Source organism: Arachis ipaensis, chromosome B8 (assembly GCF_059453495.1).
Source record: "Arachis ipaensis isolate K30076 ecotype BB chromosome B8, ASM5945349v1, whole genome shotgun sequence".
NCBI classification, from domain to species: domain Eukaryota; kingdom Viridiplantae; phylum Streptophyta; class Magnoliopsida; order Fabales; family Fabaceae; genus Arachis; species Arachis ipaensis.
Genome location: NC_142443.1, coordinates 121,466,446 through 121,483,775, shown reverse-complemented (window position 1 = coordinate 121,483,775; position 17,330 = coordinate 121,466,446). Strand labels below are relative to the sequence as shown.

Genomic DNA, 17,330 nt, shown 5'->3' with positions numbered 1-17,330 from the left:
AGGAGGCTGCAGTATTGTACTCTGTATGGCAGTACCTCCTTTGTCAGGGGGTAGTGGAGGTTGAAGGACCTTGATAATCATGTAATCCTTCTGTAACCTCATCACTAATTCGCCTCTCTCAGCATCAAAGAGGTTTCTTCCAGTAGATAGAGACCATTGCTCCAAAACCTCAGCAAAAGGAATATTGAACTGCAGTTTTTCATAGCCTTCCAAGGATTGCGAGCATTGCTCATCCTTGGTCTCCTTTTGGGGCATTTGAGGTTGTGGTACTTCAGGCTTTCTTCCCATAAGAGGGATGTGCAACAATGTGCTTCCAGTCTCTTCTTGAGTTAGTTCCTCAACAGTGTGTACCATCTTAGGCTTAGCCTCCTTGGTGCTAATGAGGGCTAGCCATTCTTCTCTTATCTGTCCAGATAAATACTGTCTAGTTTGACTCAACTGTGACTCTATAGCTCTGTTAGAGGCTCGGGCTTCTTGCAACATCTCTTGCAATTTCAACATTTGTTGTGCAAGGGAGTGTAGCTGCTGAGTTAAAGACTCATTCTATTTCGAAGGGTTAGATTCAGTGGTCACTGTCTTGACCTTTCCTTTTATTGAAGTCTCACTAGATGAGTACAGATGCTGATTGTTGGAAACTGTCTTAATGAGCTCGTGAGCTTCTTCAATTGTCTTTCTCATGTGGATTGAACCACCAGCAGAATAGTCTAAGGACATCTTAGCCATATCTGTGAGTCAATAATAGAAGATGTCTGACTTTACCCATTCTGAAAACATTTCAGTAGGGCATTTCCGTAGCATCATTCTGTACCTCCTCCAAGCATCGTAGAGGGATTCATTATCTTCTTGTTTGAAACCTTGAATGTCCAGTCTTAACTGGGTTAGCTTCTTTAGTGGAAAGTATTGATTCAAGAACTTATCCACCAACTGACTCCATGTTTTCAAGCTTGATTTGGGTTGATTATCCAACCACCTCTTTGCTTGGCCTTTCACAGAAAATGGAAAGAGCAACAACCTGTACACATCTTGGTCTACTCCATTAATGTACACTGTTTCAGCATATTGCAGGAAATCTGCAAGGAATTCTATGCGCTCCTCTTGAAGAAGTCCCTGAAACTGGCAGTTTTGCTGCACTAATGTGATTAGTTGTGGGTTGAGCTCAAAGTGAGCTACTCCAACAGGAGGTATACTAATACTGCTTCCATAGAAGTCAGGAATGAGGGCTGTATAAGATCCCAAAGTTCTTCTTGGTTGTGCCTCTTCCTCTAGATCCATAGTGCACTCTTTTTGTTCCTGCATACACAGACAAAAGACAAAGAAAAGTGGGGAGTCTCTATGTCAGAGTATAGAGAGCTCCCAGTGAGATACCCTAAGAAGCAACAAGAATTAAAGATTTTTTTTCGAAAAATAAATAAATAAATAAAATAAAAATAGAAAACTAATTCAAAAATAATAAGAAAAATAATTAAGAAATTTCGAAAAAATAGGAAAAGGAAAGATTAAGAAAAGATATGACACCCAATCAACTAACAAGATTTAAAATCAAAGAGGGAATTTTCAAAAAAGAAGAAAGAAAGTAGTTAGGAAGTTTTGAAAAAGAAGAAAGAGAAAGGTGAATAAAAGATAAAACAAGTAACTAACTAATTAACAAGATTTAAGAACAAAATAAAAGATTTGATTTTGAAATTAAAAGGAGAAAGTTTTGAATTTTAAAAGTTGAAAGAAAGTAAAGATTTGAAATTTAAAAGTTTTAAATTAAAAAAGAAAGATAAGGTAAAGATTTAAAAAGATTAAGAAAGATAAGATTTAAAATTTAAAGATTTTGAAAAAAGATTTTTAAAAGATATGAAAAAGATTTGAAAAAGATTTGAAAAGATAAGATTTGAAATTTGAATTTTAAAGAAGATTTGATTTTGAAATTTGAAACTTGAATTTTAAAATATGAAATTTGAAATTTTGAATTTTGAAATTTGAATTTTGAAAATTGAAATTGAATTAAGACAAGATAAGATCTTGAAAATTGAATTTTAAATTTTGATTTTGAATTTTGAAACAAGATAAGATAAAGATTTGAAAAAGATTTGATTTGTTGAAAAGATTTGATTTTGAAATTCAAATTTAATATAAGATAAGATAATGATTTGAAATTTAATGAAAGATAACAAAAGAAAAGATAAAGATTTGAAAAAGTTTTGAATTTTAAAATTTAAAAGAAAGATGAGATAAGAAAGAATCAAATTAAAAGAAAGATAAGATAAGATATAAAAAGATAAGATTTGAAATTTGATTTTTGAAATTAAGATAAGATAAGATAATGATTTTGAAATTAAAATTTGAAATTTTGTTTGAAATTTTCGAAAATAATTTTGAAATAAAGATAGAAAATATATTTTTTTTTATTTTTTGAATTAATGAAGAAAGAGAAAAACACCAAAAGACACTAAACTTAAAATTTTAAAGATCAAACCAAGAAAAATACCAAGAACAATTCGAATACAAGGAAGAACACTCAAGAACACTTTTCGAAAATTTAAGAAAAGAAAACACAAAGAGGTACCAAACTTAAAAATTTTAAGATCAAATAATACTAATTTTCAAAAATTAGAGGAAAAATAACTAAAAGACACCAAACTCAAGATTTTTAAAATCAACCAAGAAAATTCACTAAGAACAATTTGAACATGAAGAAGGAAAAATAAGAAAAGGTAAAAATAAGAACAATTCACTAAGAATACCTTCAAAAATTTAAAGGAAAAGGTAAAAACAGAGGGGACACCAAACTTAAAAACTGACACAAGACTCAAACAAAAGACAAAGATTACTAAAGAAAAGAAAAAATTTTGAAAAAGAAAACAAGAAATAGGTAAGACTCAAAGTAAGAAAATACATAGCCAAAAATAGAAAAGGTTTTGAAAATTTTTTGAAAATTTTTTGAAAAGAAAACAAAAGTCACAAATAAAAGAGCAAATAAAACATAAAAAATACCTAATCTAAACAACAAGATAATCCGTTAGTTTGTTCAAACTCAAACAATCTACGGCAACAGCGCCAAAAATTTGGTGCGCGGAATTATACTTCGCACAACTAAACCAGCAAGTGCACTGGGTTGTCCAAGTAATACCTGACTGAGTCAGGGTCGATCTCACGAGTCACGAGAATTGTAATTTGAAGTAGGCTATGGTTATCTTGTAGATCTTAATCAGGCGGATAGAAAAGTTGTTTGATTATTTAAACGCATAAAAAGAAAATAAATAAAACGTTACTCAGTTGATGGTGAATGCAATGATATGAAGATAGTTAAGGCTTGGAGAGGCTTTGTTCTTCTGGATAATTCCGGTCTTACTGTCTTCTTCAACTGTGAATGATTTCTTCTATGGCAGGCTGTATGTGATCAACGCCTTTCTTGAGAAGTCGCCAATGCTCCTCTAGATCTGAACCCCAGTGTTAGTGTGGATCCAGTCTGATTGAGTGTGAACCTCCTGCAATCCATTCTCCTTAGTGATCCTACTTAAAACGCCACAGACAAGGTCGAATCTTCCGGATCAGAGAATGCTGCGCCTTTACCACAAAGACACTAATCTCCTCATACCTCGGCTGAACCGGTGTCTCGAAAAGTCCCAAACGAAGTCGTGGATTAGCCGTCTAAGAGATGTATAATCAAGCTAGTGGTTCATCATTGTCCGATGAAAGACTCACTCTGAACCTATATAGAATGAGATAACCTTGTGCCGGTTCAACACATTCATAAAGATGAAGAACAAAGATATATCTTAGAATAGAGAATCAAACACGAATTGAAATAGAACAGTAGTACTTTATTAATCCATAAAACTCAGCAGAGCTCATCCCCTCAACCTAGGAGGTTTAGAAACTCATACTGATAGAAAATACAATGATAAACGAAATATGACTGGTCCTCCCCCTGAGTCTGTAAAAGTTCTCAAATAAATACTAGACTAATGACTAAGGATTACATAAGAAGGGTAAAACAGTCTTTTAGTGCTAAAATCCACTTTTGAGGCCCACTTGGTGAGTGTTTGGGCTAAGCTTGATTGAGATCCACATGTAGGAGGACTCTAGGGCATTGAACACTGGCTAGGGGATCCTTTATGGGTGTTGGATGCTGGTCTCTTCTCCTTTGGGTGCTAGACGCCAGAATAGGGCAGGAGGCTGGCGTTGAATGCCAGTTTTAGGCCTTCAATTCTGAAAAAAAAGTATTGACTATTACATTGCTGGAAAGATCTAGATCTTAGCTTTTTGTAGCTGTTTAGAAAGCTCCATTTTGACTTTTGTAGCTCCAGAAAAGCTCTTTCGAGTGCAAGGAGGTCAGATCCGGACAACATCTGCAGTGCTTTCTCTGTCTCTGAATCAGACTTTTGCTCCAGCTCCTCAATTTCAGCCAAAAAAATACCTGAAATTGCATAAAAACACACAAAATCAAAGTAGAATCCAAAAATATGAATTTTGCGCTAAAACCTATGAAAACATAATAAAACTTAAACAAAGCATACTAAAAATTATATGAAAATGATGACAAAAATCGTATAAAATATCTGCTCATCAGTAGCATCTCTAAAGTTTTTTGTTCTGCCATACACACCGAAGTAGTTTTAGTATACTCGAAGATTACACACCTCAACCTTTTATTAATATCTAAGTAACCTACCACTTTATACTGTTTTTTTTTTCTCAAGAATATATAGAACACATGACTACCATTGTTATTTGTTACTACTTCTATCAATTTGTTTCTTTTCCTAAACATTTTGTTTACCACCTCTCTTCACTTTTTCTCCTCCTTCCTCATTTATCATTTTATCTTTTTTCTCTTTGTTTAATCTACTCTATTGAATTCGTAAGGAATTAATCATACCCCAAGCCTCCTTTATTTTAAGTTTTTATTGTTCAAAAATCACTACATTCTTCACTCTCCATACTACCCACACTATAGCAAAAAAATGTGCTTTCCATTTATTATTCTCCATTTTCATCTTCCTACCTCCCATCCACTCCACAAGCAGATTATGTAAATTCACATGGCCACATCACTATACTCCTATTGACTTCATGCATGAATTCCATAAAAAATTTACAAATGTACAATGAATAAATAAATGCGATATATTTTCTTCAATTTTTTCTTCACACAACACACACACTTTATCACCACTTTGTATAATGTTCAGTCTAGCCAATCTTTCCTTAGTATTTAGCTTTTTAAGTATTGAAAATTATATTATCAACTCAAATTTTGGAGGAGCCAAACCTATCCATATATCTTTGAAGATATATGTTGTGCCTCCATTGTTAATTCTGCAGAATATTCTATAAACATTACTTAAGATTTCAATAAATTTCAATAAATCCGTACACTCCTCATTTTTTTTACTTCCTAAAAGCTCTCCTCCATTGGAAGTTCTAGACCCAAAACACTCAATCCCAAAAATCACAATCAGCAACAAAATTTTTAAGCAGAAATAAAATAAAGAGTCTTGAAAATCTTATACAAAGAGGATCGTTACCAATCTATTTATTTAACCAAAAAAATTTTTTCATTTCCTACTACAACCCATAGACTTGAGCTTGTTATGTATTTTATGTTTTCATTATACTTCACACCGTTCATAATATCACTCCATTATCCACTGATTTTTTACTCTCAAGCTGTCCATCTAAATCTAGTCTATGACGAGAACCAACGAACCTCTTCCAAAGGAGGTTTATCTTTGTTCTCAAACCTCTACCACCACTTCAAAAACAGAGCTGCATTTTTATAATAATATCTCCAACCTTTAACTCTCCCTTTTATTTTTTGACTTTTGAATAACTTTCCATTTGATGGTAGGTATACAGTTGTTTTTCTTTTCTTTCTCCAAAAATATTTAGATTGTAAAAAAATAATCTTTTTCTCACACATTTTGGCATCTTAAAAATCTCCAAATAATATATTAGGTGATTATTCAAAATTGATTTGATTAACACTAATCTACCTGCTTGAGGAAGCAACTTAGCTTCCTAACTATAGATATTTCTTTTTATTTTGTCAATCACTAGCCTCCAAGTTGATATCCTTTTTAATTTGCACCAAGTGGGATACCCAGAGAGTGATAAAAATCTAACAGGATATCGCATACATCTACCCAATATATTTTTTATTTTGTTCTTTGCAATTTAGAAGAACTATAATGGATTTTAAAAAGTTTATCTTTAAACTCGATATAACCCTAAAATATGCAAAAATACTTTTAAAATGTTTTAGAATCTCTTTCTTAGTAGGAAAGAATAGAATAGTATCATTTGTAAATTGAAGAAACGAAAGACTGACTTTGTCTCTACCTAGTAGCATTCCTTCCATTAATATCATTTCTTTTGCCTTTTTAATGAGCTTGTTAAGCACTTCAGTCACAAGTACAAATAAAAATAGGAACAACGGGACTCCTTGTCTCAAACCTCTTTGAAAGTCAAAAGATTTTGTGGGGGACCTATTTACAAGAATGAACATCGATACCAACCTCAAACAACTTCTAGTCCATTTCCTTTATCTATTCTTAAATCCCATTTTTTTTCACAATCACATCCATAAAATTCCATCTAACCAAATTCTAAGCTTTTCTAAAATCCAATTTTATAATCATACCTTCTTTTTTATCCTCTTCAACCAGTTTACTATCTCATATGCCACCAGCACCCCATCTAAAATTTGCCTATTTTTCACAAACGTTGTTTGTGTTTTTTTCACTAAACATTAAAAATATAAAATTGCGCTTTAGAAAAGACTATATAGAACTTATGTATTTTAGATCTTGAATGTTTATTATTTTCTCTTTGAATCGCAAAAAAAGTAAATAAATAAGAGAAAATACAAATGAAAAGTATCAAAGCAAATTTCTATAAAGGCACTAATGGAGTTCTAATAAAATATATTTTGTGAAAGAATGCTTAACTTTCACTACCAAATATATATTTGGATAACTTTAGAGTTGTCTATATGGATAACCTGAAATGAGAGAGTGGTGTATACCTTCTCTTGTGGATCTTTGCTATTCTAAAATCTTTTGGATAGATTTTTTGGTGTCTATTAACTTTTTTGTCTAAATTACTAAAAAATAGAGATAAAAAAAGTGAGATTTACTCTTTTATTTTTAAATTCTATCTCTAAAATTTAGGCACCATAATAGAGACTAATCTTTCAATAAAAAATCACGTACATAACACCAAATGTACATATGTAATAAAAACAAAAACTACAAAAAAGTAAGCCAAAACTAGAAAATTCCATAGATGCTTGAAACCTACGTGATACTCAAAAACAAGAGATGCTAAAAAACTCATGGGATGTAACACCCTCGCCATCAGCTTCCTATACTTAGGTCATAAAATCATTAAAGACAAGAATATTACTAGAATATCTCTTATTTTACTCTTTGATAACTTAGTTGTAAATAATATTATACATATAAGCTTTTATTGATGAGGTTAGGTTTATTAATACTTTTTCGAAAAAAAATTTACCTAGTGCATAATCATTAAAAGAAAAGAAACCAAATATAAAAGTGATGTGCCAATACATCAAGTAATTATCCAATTGTGTTGTAACCATATTCAGAGTATTTTTACAATACAAAATTCTAAATTTAAATGCAATTCTATTTCTAATGATATACTAATTAAATAAAAAGCTAATACTAAAGATGAGCATCACCCCATGGTAACAAAACAACATATTCGACAAGTTTAAAGAATTGGCAAGTATTGAGTCAATTGTTAGCAACAATATGGTGCAAGTTAGTGGAATATAAGCGACATATTCTTTCAAATTAAAGAGTGTATGTAATTTGTGTGTGTGCATGTGTGCACGCATGTGTTCATATAGTTACTCATCAACCATGTTATTATCCCTAATACAAGCCACAGAAGGATTTTCTAAACGGACCACAGGCTAAAAATATATGCATCAAAATAAAATTCTATTTATGAAATACATAAAAATTTGGTCAAGTAGTCAACTTACTAATCTGCTTAAATAAGTATCAATGATTCGAACCTCGCCTTATGCATATAGCAACTCACATGAAATTAAATTTCTCTAGGTGTCCTTGTTAAATCAATGTTTCAGTTGGAGAGACCATAATGAATTGCCAAGCATTATCTATTGGATACAATCCTTTACAAAAAAAAAGTAGTCAATGAGAAGCTAATCCAAATTGTATCTTAACAAGTGCTAGCTAAGGGTTCCAAATGCTCTTCTAGGGCTTCCAAGTACTCCAACTAGGAGGTTCTTCTAGCATGGATTTCTCAACATCTCTTTCTTCTCAACTTTCACCTTAATTTAGTTTGGTTTACTAGTACTTTATTCTCTTTGATATCCAAAGCTATCAGAGTGCAAATGGACCAAGTAGAAAAAATCAAAGACAATAAAACAGTGCAAATAGAATAGAATGAGAAAGAACTTGTGATATTGAATGAGGAAGACATCAGAGAGGACATCCAAACACGTTCAAAAAGCCTTATAGACAAGCTTTTTGTAGATAAGTCCTTCTCAATTGGTACTATTAAAAATTCTTTGAGAGCTAATTAAGACAAACTGAAAGGATTTTGTGTGACTAAAAGGGGTAGAAATCTATTTCAGTTTTTCCTTGACTATGAAATGGATACTATGAGGATAAAAAAAGGGTCTCCATGGATCTTTAAAAACTATTTCCTTCATGTCAAAAGATGGTATGAGTTTGAATCACCTGAAAAAAGTGTGGATTCGGTCCTTTCCTATTTGGGCTCAATTTTGGGGCTTCCTGAATGCTATAAGACACTTGAAATTGGAAAAAAATTTTGAAAAAAAGTGGAAAAAGTTATTAAAAATATTTCTTTTATGTTAAAAGGAAGGAAACCAAAATAGTAAAAGTAAAGGTAGATTTGACGGCTAAAAACAAAATTAAAGACTGCATTAAATTGGCTGGTCCAAATAAAAATGTTGTAGAAGTTGGCCTGAGATATTAACGGATAAGAGCAATTTGCAAGTATTGTGCCCATTTAGGAGGATACTACAATAGAAAAATTAAATAAGATAGGTGCTGGCGAATGGCTCAAGGCTGATTAGGTGAAAAAAGGGTACATAGGCCAGAAAATGGAAAATTATGGGCTACTGGTAATTCTAAAGTAAGTAGCTCATAGCATCGTAAGAAGTCGTCCCCTGCTTGGCTTTTAAATAACTTCTCCAATCCGAGTGATAATTAAACAGATGGTATAAGGGATAACATCTCTAATAAGTTAAAAACAAAAAAGAATAAGGAGGTAAAGCAAGATATGGAAGAAGAAGAAGAACAATCAGCACCAAAGCGAATTATAATGAGTGCAGAAACAACCAGATTTGATTAGGGGATGAAGTGAATCAAAAGCTAAAGCTAAGGATCAAACAACTAGCTTGAGAAGGATAAGCTAGTCAGCAACAAATCAGTGAAAATAAACAAAAAGCCATCAACAAGGAAAATAAATATGATCAAAAAAGGATTTTTTTTTTTTTTTAGAAGATTTAACAAACAGAGAAAATAAAGTGGAAGGTGCCAGCCTTCAATTGGCATCAAAGGAGCCATGAAAATCTTATCATGGAATTGTCTAAGTTTAGAAAGGCCCCTGATAATCCAAAGTTTAAAAGGGATGTGTTAATAAACCGTTATTTCACGGTTTATTTTGTCTTAAATTGAGCAAATTTTATTTACTATTCTCACACTTATGCATATAAATTGCATGTTTTACATTTTTTTTCTAATTTTGTGCTATGATTGAAAACATGCTTCTTTGTCCTTAAATTTACCCATTTTTAATCTTCTCTTATTACCATTCGATGCCGTGATATGTGTGTTAAGTGTTTTCAGGTTTTCCAGGGCAGAAATGGCTTAGAGAATGGGAAGGAAGCATGCAAAAGTGGAAGGAACACAAGAAATTGAAGTTTTGAGAAGCTGGAAGCGACGCGCACGCGTGGACGACGCGTACGCGTGGACAGCGCATCAGGCAAGCGACGCGTATGCGTGGATGACGCGTATGCGTGACCAAGATTTTGTCAAGCGACGCGTACGCGTGACAGAGCGTCACGTGCTGCAATTTGCAGAAAACGCTGTGGGCGATTTCTGGGCTCCTTTTTGACCCAATTTCAGGCCCGAAAATCCAGATTAGAGGCTGCAGAGTGGAGCTGGAGGGGGAATGAATCATTCACACTTTCATACACATTAGCTAGGTTTTAGATGTAGTTTTCTAGAGAGAGAGAGGAGAGATCTCCTCTCTCTAGGTTTTAGGGTTTTTAGCTTTATTTCTTCTCCAATTCAGATTTCCATCTTGCTTTATTTTAGTTTCTATTCTACATTCTATTATTATAGCATCTTAGTTTATCTTCTCTTGTTGATTTATTTATTTTCCAATTTAGTTTATGAACTCTTGATGTTAGATTTAATTTCCATATTAATGCAATTTATGTTTTCCATGGTTGTTGTTGCTTTCTTTAATTTGTGTTATTGATGCTTGCAATTGATTGTTTAAATTTAATGTTTATTGTTACCTTTCTATGCTTTTATTTTATACTTACCAAGTGTTTGATAAAATACTTGGTTGGACTTTAAATTAGATTTTTATGTTCTTAACTTAGATTGAGTAAATTGGAGACTCTTGAATTGTCAAAGTCTCTTGTTGGTTGGTCATTGAAAGTTGCTAGTTGGCTTGAGATTCACTAACTCTAGTCTTTGATTAGGACTTGTGAACTCAAGTTGAATTACTCACTTGACTTACCTTCAATTGTTAGAAGTTAACTAAATAAGAGCAAAAGGCAATTATCATCACAAGTGACTATGATAATGGGGATAGGAATTCCAATTCTCAATCCTTGCTAGGACTTTTCTTAGTTGTTATTTTATTTCCTTGTTATTTACATTACTTGTTCCTTATTTCAAAACCTAAAAATATACTTTCCCATAACCAATATTAACTACACTTCCCTGTAATTCCTTGAGAGACGACCCGAGATTTAAATACTTCGATTTATTTTTATTGGGTTTGTATTGTGACAAACAAATTAAATTTTGATTGAGGTTTAATTGTCGGTTTAGACTATACTTGCAACATGATCATTTTTGTGAAAATCTTTATCGACATTTTTCTTCCGTCAAATTTTTGGCGCCGTTGCCGGGGAGTTGCAAATGTGTGCCCTATTATTGGTTATTGTGAATATTGTTAATATTTTTGCCTTTGCGTTTCTTTGTTAGTTGTTTCTAGTGTTAGGAGTTTATTTTCATTAGTTCTTATTAGTTTTTGTTTTTATTTTCTCTTGCTACTATGAATTCTCACCCCTTTGGCTATGAGTTTAGTTACAATTATATTGTAGGAAGTGAAGATTACAATGAAGGCTTGCATCAAGGATGGAACAATCAAAGATGGGAGGAGTCTCAAGGATTTGATCAACCCTCTTGGCAATAACCTCCACCAACTTACTATGAGCAAGAGTCGTTCCAGGATGCATATCAATCTAATAGCTATGGTGGACCCCTTGTAGTTACCAGTAAGCCCCACCATATGCCTACGAACCCCCTCCTCAACATAACTTTAAACCACCATACTCCCAAGTCCTGTTTTACCAAACACTTCCATATGACCCTAACCCACACCCACCATACCAACTACCTTATGAGCCAAATGAACCATACACAGAACCACCCCAATTCCAAGCCGAATTACTCCCAAGAACCACCACCTCAATATACACCAACTCCAATGTATGCGAGCTTTCAACCACAATATGATCCTAATTATGTCATCCAAGCGGAACAAGAGCCACATGATCATTTCAAGGAAGCCATGGATCGACTTTAAGCAACCATCCATCAAATGGAGCAAGAGGAAAGCCGAAAAGCACACAAAGCTCTCATGGCTAACAAATCTCAACTTGAAAACAAGGTACTAGAGTGTGTTGTACAACAAGTGGAAAAGATAGAGAGTGTTGAACCGCCACATCCTTATCATGATGAACCACCCTCATATTATGAACCCTTCCTCCCAAGTAATAAACCCTCAAATCTACTCCAATTTCCAATGGATGACACTCTTAGTGTTCTTCTTCAAGGGCAAAGAGAGATGCAAAGGACGACACTAGAGTTCATGGCTACCTTGACCGAGGTAGTAGATAATTTAGCTTCACTGCGCTTCAACACTCAAAGTACCCCCATGGCTACATGTGGAGAATCTAATGAGGAGTGTAGCATGAAGGAGAAGTTAGAAATTCCGGTGGACAATGAGGAATGTGGCTTTGTATTGGAACAATTGAAGGAAACCGTAATTTTTGAAGAGGAAGAAGTGGTTGAAGACTTAGGAGATGCTGAACCTCCATGGGAATCTAGAGTTGTAGAGTATTCCTCCAAGAAGCTTGCATTTGATGTTGAGGAGGGTAGTACACATCCTCCAAGGCATATTCCCTATGAAGAATTGGACAGAATATATCAAAAAGCAAGTTCCTTTGGTGATGATGATCATGAATCAAGCCATTCTAGTCATTTATTTGCATCCACAAGTGAAATCCTTGAGTTAGAAGAGCTTTCTCCCGATAAAATTGAAAGCAACATTGAGGTAGATTTATCTCAACCTCATATTTATTATTTGAGTGACGGAGAAGAGTTGGATGAATCCGGTGAGGAAGAGCTTGAAGGTGAAGAATCTCTTCAGAAGGTGGAAGCCCTTCAAAAAGGATGGACGGGAGTGGAATATGCTTTGTCAAGATCGTTGGAGACTTCTCTACCTAGGTTGCCGTCTACTCCTTCATTTGAGTGGGTAAAACTTATCTCTATTAGATTTACTGCCCCACTTGAATATGGTATTCTTGAAACGGATGGCCAACTTAGGAGGCTTTGTGGAATTAAGCGTAAGAGAAGGATGTTAAGTGGTTGGAGTTGCAAATCAAGGCTCATCAAGGTTGAGATTTCAAGAGCTAGATGCAAGGGTTGGACTAGTGATCACTTGGTGGGATCTAAGAGAAGAGTTTGGTACTTCATAGAGAATCCGGAGTGCTTGCCACTCAGTTGGAACAAAGATGATCAACTTCAAGACGGGTGTAGAAACAAGATTTGGGATCCCATCATACAAGAGGATCAACTTTGGGAGCTCAAAGCTTGTGAAGAACGTCATCAAGGCTTGGTAAATTCACTTGGAAATATTGGAGCTTATTGGAAGTCCAAGCGTTGGTGGAAGTTTCAAGATGAGTTCAAGCACAAGCCACCATGACAAGGAGCTCACCAAATGTCCAACTTAAGGATATTAACTAAAAGTGCTAGGTGAGAGACACCCCACAATAGTATATTCTTCCTATTTTCTCTTTTATTTACATTGGTAATAAGTTAAATTTTTATTTTTAGTTATGTTTATTTAGTTTAAATTATGGTTTCACTTGCTTAATCATGTTTGGCATTGCTTTGGTAGCCAGTTATTTCTGAATAAACATTAAAAAAATGGGGGCCTGTCACGTGTACGCGTCGATGCTAATTTCGCTCTCTAGTATAATAAACAGAGAGTTGCGCTGGAATCGAGCGGGTGGGTTGCCAGGCGCACAACCCCATCAACGCGTGCGCGTCCCCGACGCATACGCATCGTGCTCATTTCTGGCCTCCCACTTGTGAGCTTGACTGACGCGCACGCGTCGAACCTAAATGCTGCCCCAGTACTTATGAACAGAGAGTTGTGCGAAAAGTGTGCCAAAACTGTGCGTTTAGCACAATTTCTTGCCATGCGTACGTGTGCTTTATGCGTATGCGTCACCTTTCTTTCTCGCATTTCACGCGTTCACGTCGCAGAGGCGTACGCGTCGATGCTTGTTTCTCTCTTCCACGCTCAAGCGTGATCCACGCGTACGCATGGATTTGAATTCATTAACCCCTGACGCGAGAACCCTAACCCATTCGCGTACCATTTCTCTTCTTCCCTCCAACATCCCTTTCCCCTCCTCTTCAAACCCACAGAACCCCCTTCTCCTCCAATCCGCCATTGAACCCTCAACCACGGCCACCCATCATGGCCGACGACCCCGAACTGCCGCCGACCAACCCTTTCCCTTCCCTTTTTTTCCTCTCTTTCTTCTTCTTTTCTCTCTCTCCCCCTCTGTTCGTCCGTTCTTCCCCCTTTCTCCGTCTCTTCCCTCCGCAACCACCAACCGCTACTGCCGCCACTGGGCCGGCAACTCCTTTTTCCACCACTTATTCCATTCAGTTTTTCCATTTTCTTCCTGTTCATCTTCCCCGATTCACGTTTTTCTTTAATTGAGTTCTGTTTCAGTCATTTACTGTTAGTTAGTTTAGTTTAGCTTAATTTAGTTAGAAATGCATGTTAGTAGACTATAGGTGGTTAGGTAGTTAATTGATTTTGTAGTGGATTTAGGTTTGAATTCTCGTTGTTTAATTATCTGGATTGGTTACTGGATCTCTCTAGGCTGTTTGGAGTTCAGTCGCTGAGTCTTGTTAACGATTGCTTGTACAGTGATGATTTTTGCTCAATGTATGAATTTAAGCTGTTACAGCTGCTGCAGTTTTTGTTTCAAAGTAAACATAATCAATGGATTCATTGCTACTACCATTTGCCTATTGCCTCTTCATTACTGTTTTGCTGATTAAATGATGCTGCTTTTCTTGATTGTAAATTCAATTGTCAACTGCTCAGGTTTATATGGGCTGAATTTTACTGCTTGTTTATATTCGGGAACGTCCATTTTACTGTCGGAATGTTGCCCAATTTTTTTTTTGAAAACTGTTTTACTCTTAACTTCCACTCATGAATTGACTTTAGTACTTTTGAATTGTGATTTATTTGGTTTAAACCAAAGCCAATTCATGAGGTGATAGGTTAGCATTTCCGTTCCTTTTGGTTCCCTTTCTATTTGAAAGGTATTGTTGATGATTTCAATTGTTTTTGTGCTTCTTGCGTTAGATGTTTCCTCATCAATGACTTGTATTGTATGCATGGATGTGAGCTTGCTTGTTCTTAAACTTTTTGAACATCTTTTGGTTAGGAACTACATTACCATGCCACTAATTTTAACCCACTTCTCTAACTTTTGACTTAATTTCACTTTCTAACTTTTCTTTTTAGTTTTCACCCTTTTCAAACTGACTCTTTTAGTTTCTTTCGAGGCATGATACTTGTTGTTTCTAAACAAACAAACATTCTGAATTTCATTGTATAGATTCTTGGATCGTGATTTCTGATTAATTTTTTTTAATCCTACCTTTCTTTCATTCCAAGGATTTATCTCTTTTTGACTCACTTCATGTTTTAGCTTAACTCCTCTGTTGTCCATCTTCTATTTGTTTTGCTTACATATTGTTTGCCTTTCTGTTTCTCTGCTTTGATTTGATAATCTATACCCTGGGAATTCTGTATTTCAGGATGTCTGATAGAAAAGGAAAAGGCAAGGCTAAGGCCAACTCCAGTAAAAGGAAGAGAGGACAGTCATCCGTTGTTCTATAAGATGAATTTTTGTGTGAAAAGAAATTTAGTGATCAAGAAAAGGTTGATCAACTTGTACCTGCTAATGACTCAGTCAAATTTGCTAACCTTTAATGTGAACTCTGGTTTCCGGTATTTGTGAAAAAATAGAACCTCTACTTGGAAAGGAAGCTCAGAATACCAACCGAGCTGAGGAAGTATACTGAACATTAGATTGAACAGAGAGGTTGGGTATTTCTGGATAGAGATCTGGCGGATGTGAACGCATCATGGGTCAGTGAGTTCTATTCCAACTATTATAGGACGACCTTTGATGCAGTGCAGCTTAGGGGAAAACAAATCTTAGTCACAGAGGAGGCAATACAGGATATCCTCCACTTCCGACCTAAAACAGATGATACAGATGGTTTTCAGAAGGCCGAGGAAGCTATTTGATTTATGAGCTTTGATTGGACTGCCGTCCGGCATACTATAGCCATTGATCCAGATATTCCGTGGGCTATGGGAAAGTCGAAGGAAACTCCACGGGGTATCAAGGTTGATTAACTCAATGATGAGGCTAGGCTGTGGCAACAGATACTGAGTAATTATGTCATGCCTAGCACTCATGAGTCAGAGGTGCCACTGCTATGATCCTCCTTATTTGGTGTGTCATGGAAGAGAAGGACATATACCTTCCAAGACTCATCAGGAAGTATATGTCTAGAGTTCATGTCAGAGGCACCTTGGCTTTTCCTTATTTGATCACTCAGATGGCTACTCGAGCTGAGGTGCCTTGGGAGCCCCAGGATGAGAGACCACCGATTGCCGACTGCAAGAAGGTTATTCCGCACGGCAAGCGGTTTGGACCTCTAGGCCACAAACCACATAAGACTACTCCCACTGAGGCGGCCATATCCTCAGCAGCACCTGCAGCACCACCTACTTCAACAGCACCATCATCCACTTCTCAGCCGGTTTACCACCTTATGCAGCGCCTTTTTGAGCACATTGATCAGATGGAGCGCCGCAATCAGCGACGCTATGAGCAGTCGGAGCGTCGCAACAAGCGACACTATGCCCATCTAAAGCTGATTAACTATTGGGCGTACTGACATCCCCTCTGAGTCTGACATACCCTCGAAGCACTCTGAGGAGGAGGACCAGCAGGAGGTTGCACAGCATGAGGCGACTCAGCCTGAGCATTTGACAGAGGCACCGACACCTGCAGCTGACAGTGGACCAGTGGGCGATGATCTTTCTCACCCAGCTTGATTGAGAGCATCGAGGACGATGTTGTGATTTAAGTATGGGGAGGTCGCCTTCATCGGCAGAGTTATATTTTGGTGAACCATTTTGTCATGACCCGAACCAAGCCATGACCGGCGCTCAAGGGACAAGTCCCTCAGCAAGCCAAACGACCAAATTTTCAGAAAAACGGACAGAATCTCCTCTGTTTCTAGGACCTTACCAACATAAATATTAACTCCCTGTATTAATAATAAACCTCCATTTCCAAGACAACAACAACAACATACTCCAAATTATATCCACAACCAAATATATCCAAAATACGCATCATATATATATCAAGTTGATAACTAGAGTATATAGTTAAAACCATAAGTCTTACATAACCAAATCATAATCACTACCTAAACAGTTCAAGATTCAAAATAACATAACCCACACGAGGATCCTGCCTGTGACATATGGAGCATTGACATAATCTAGATTTTGAGCAAAAGTTCCATTACATAATTACTTAGCCCTTAGAAAGAAGAAGGGCTCACCAAAATGACTAAAATCTACTGAGGGGCAGGTGGAATGGAACCTGGAATGACTCCTGTATCTGAAAAATATGGGAATATAATAGGGTGAGTTTTGCAACT

The 17,330-nt window shown here is 35.7% G+C and overlaps 1 pseudogene; it reads left to right on the top strand.

The window, feature by feature from the left end:
- Positions 1 to 16,211: 16,211 nt before the first annotated feature.
- LOC148549448 (uncharacterized) lies at positions 16,212 to 16,713 on the top strand (annotated as a pseudogene).
- Positions 16,714 to 17,330: the final 617 nt, after the last annotated feature.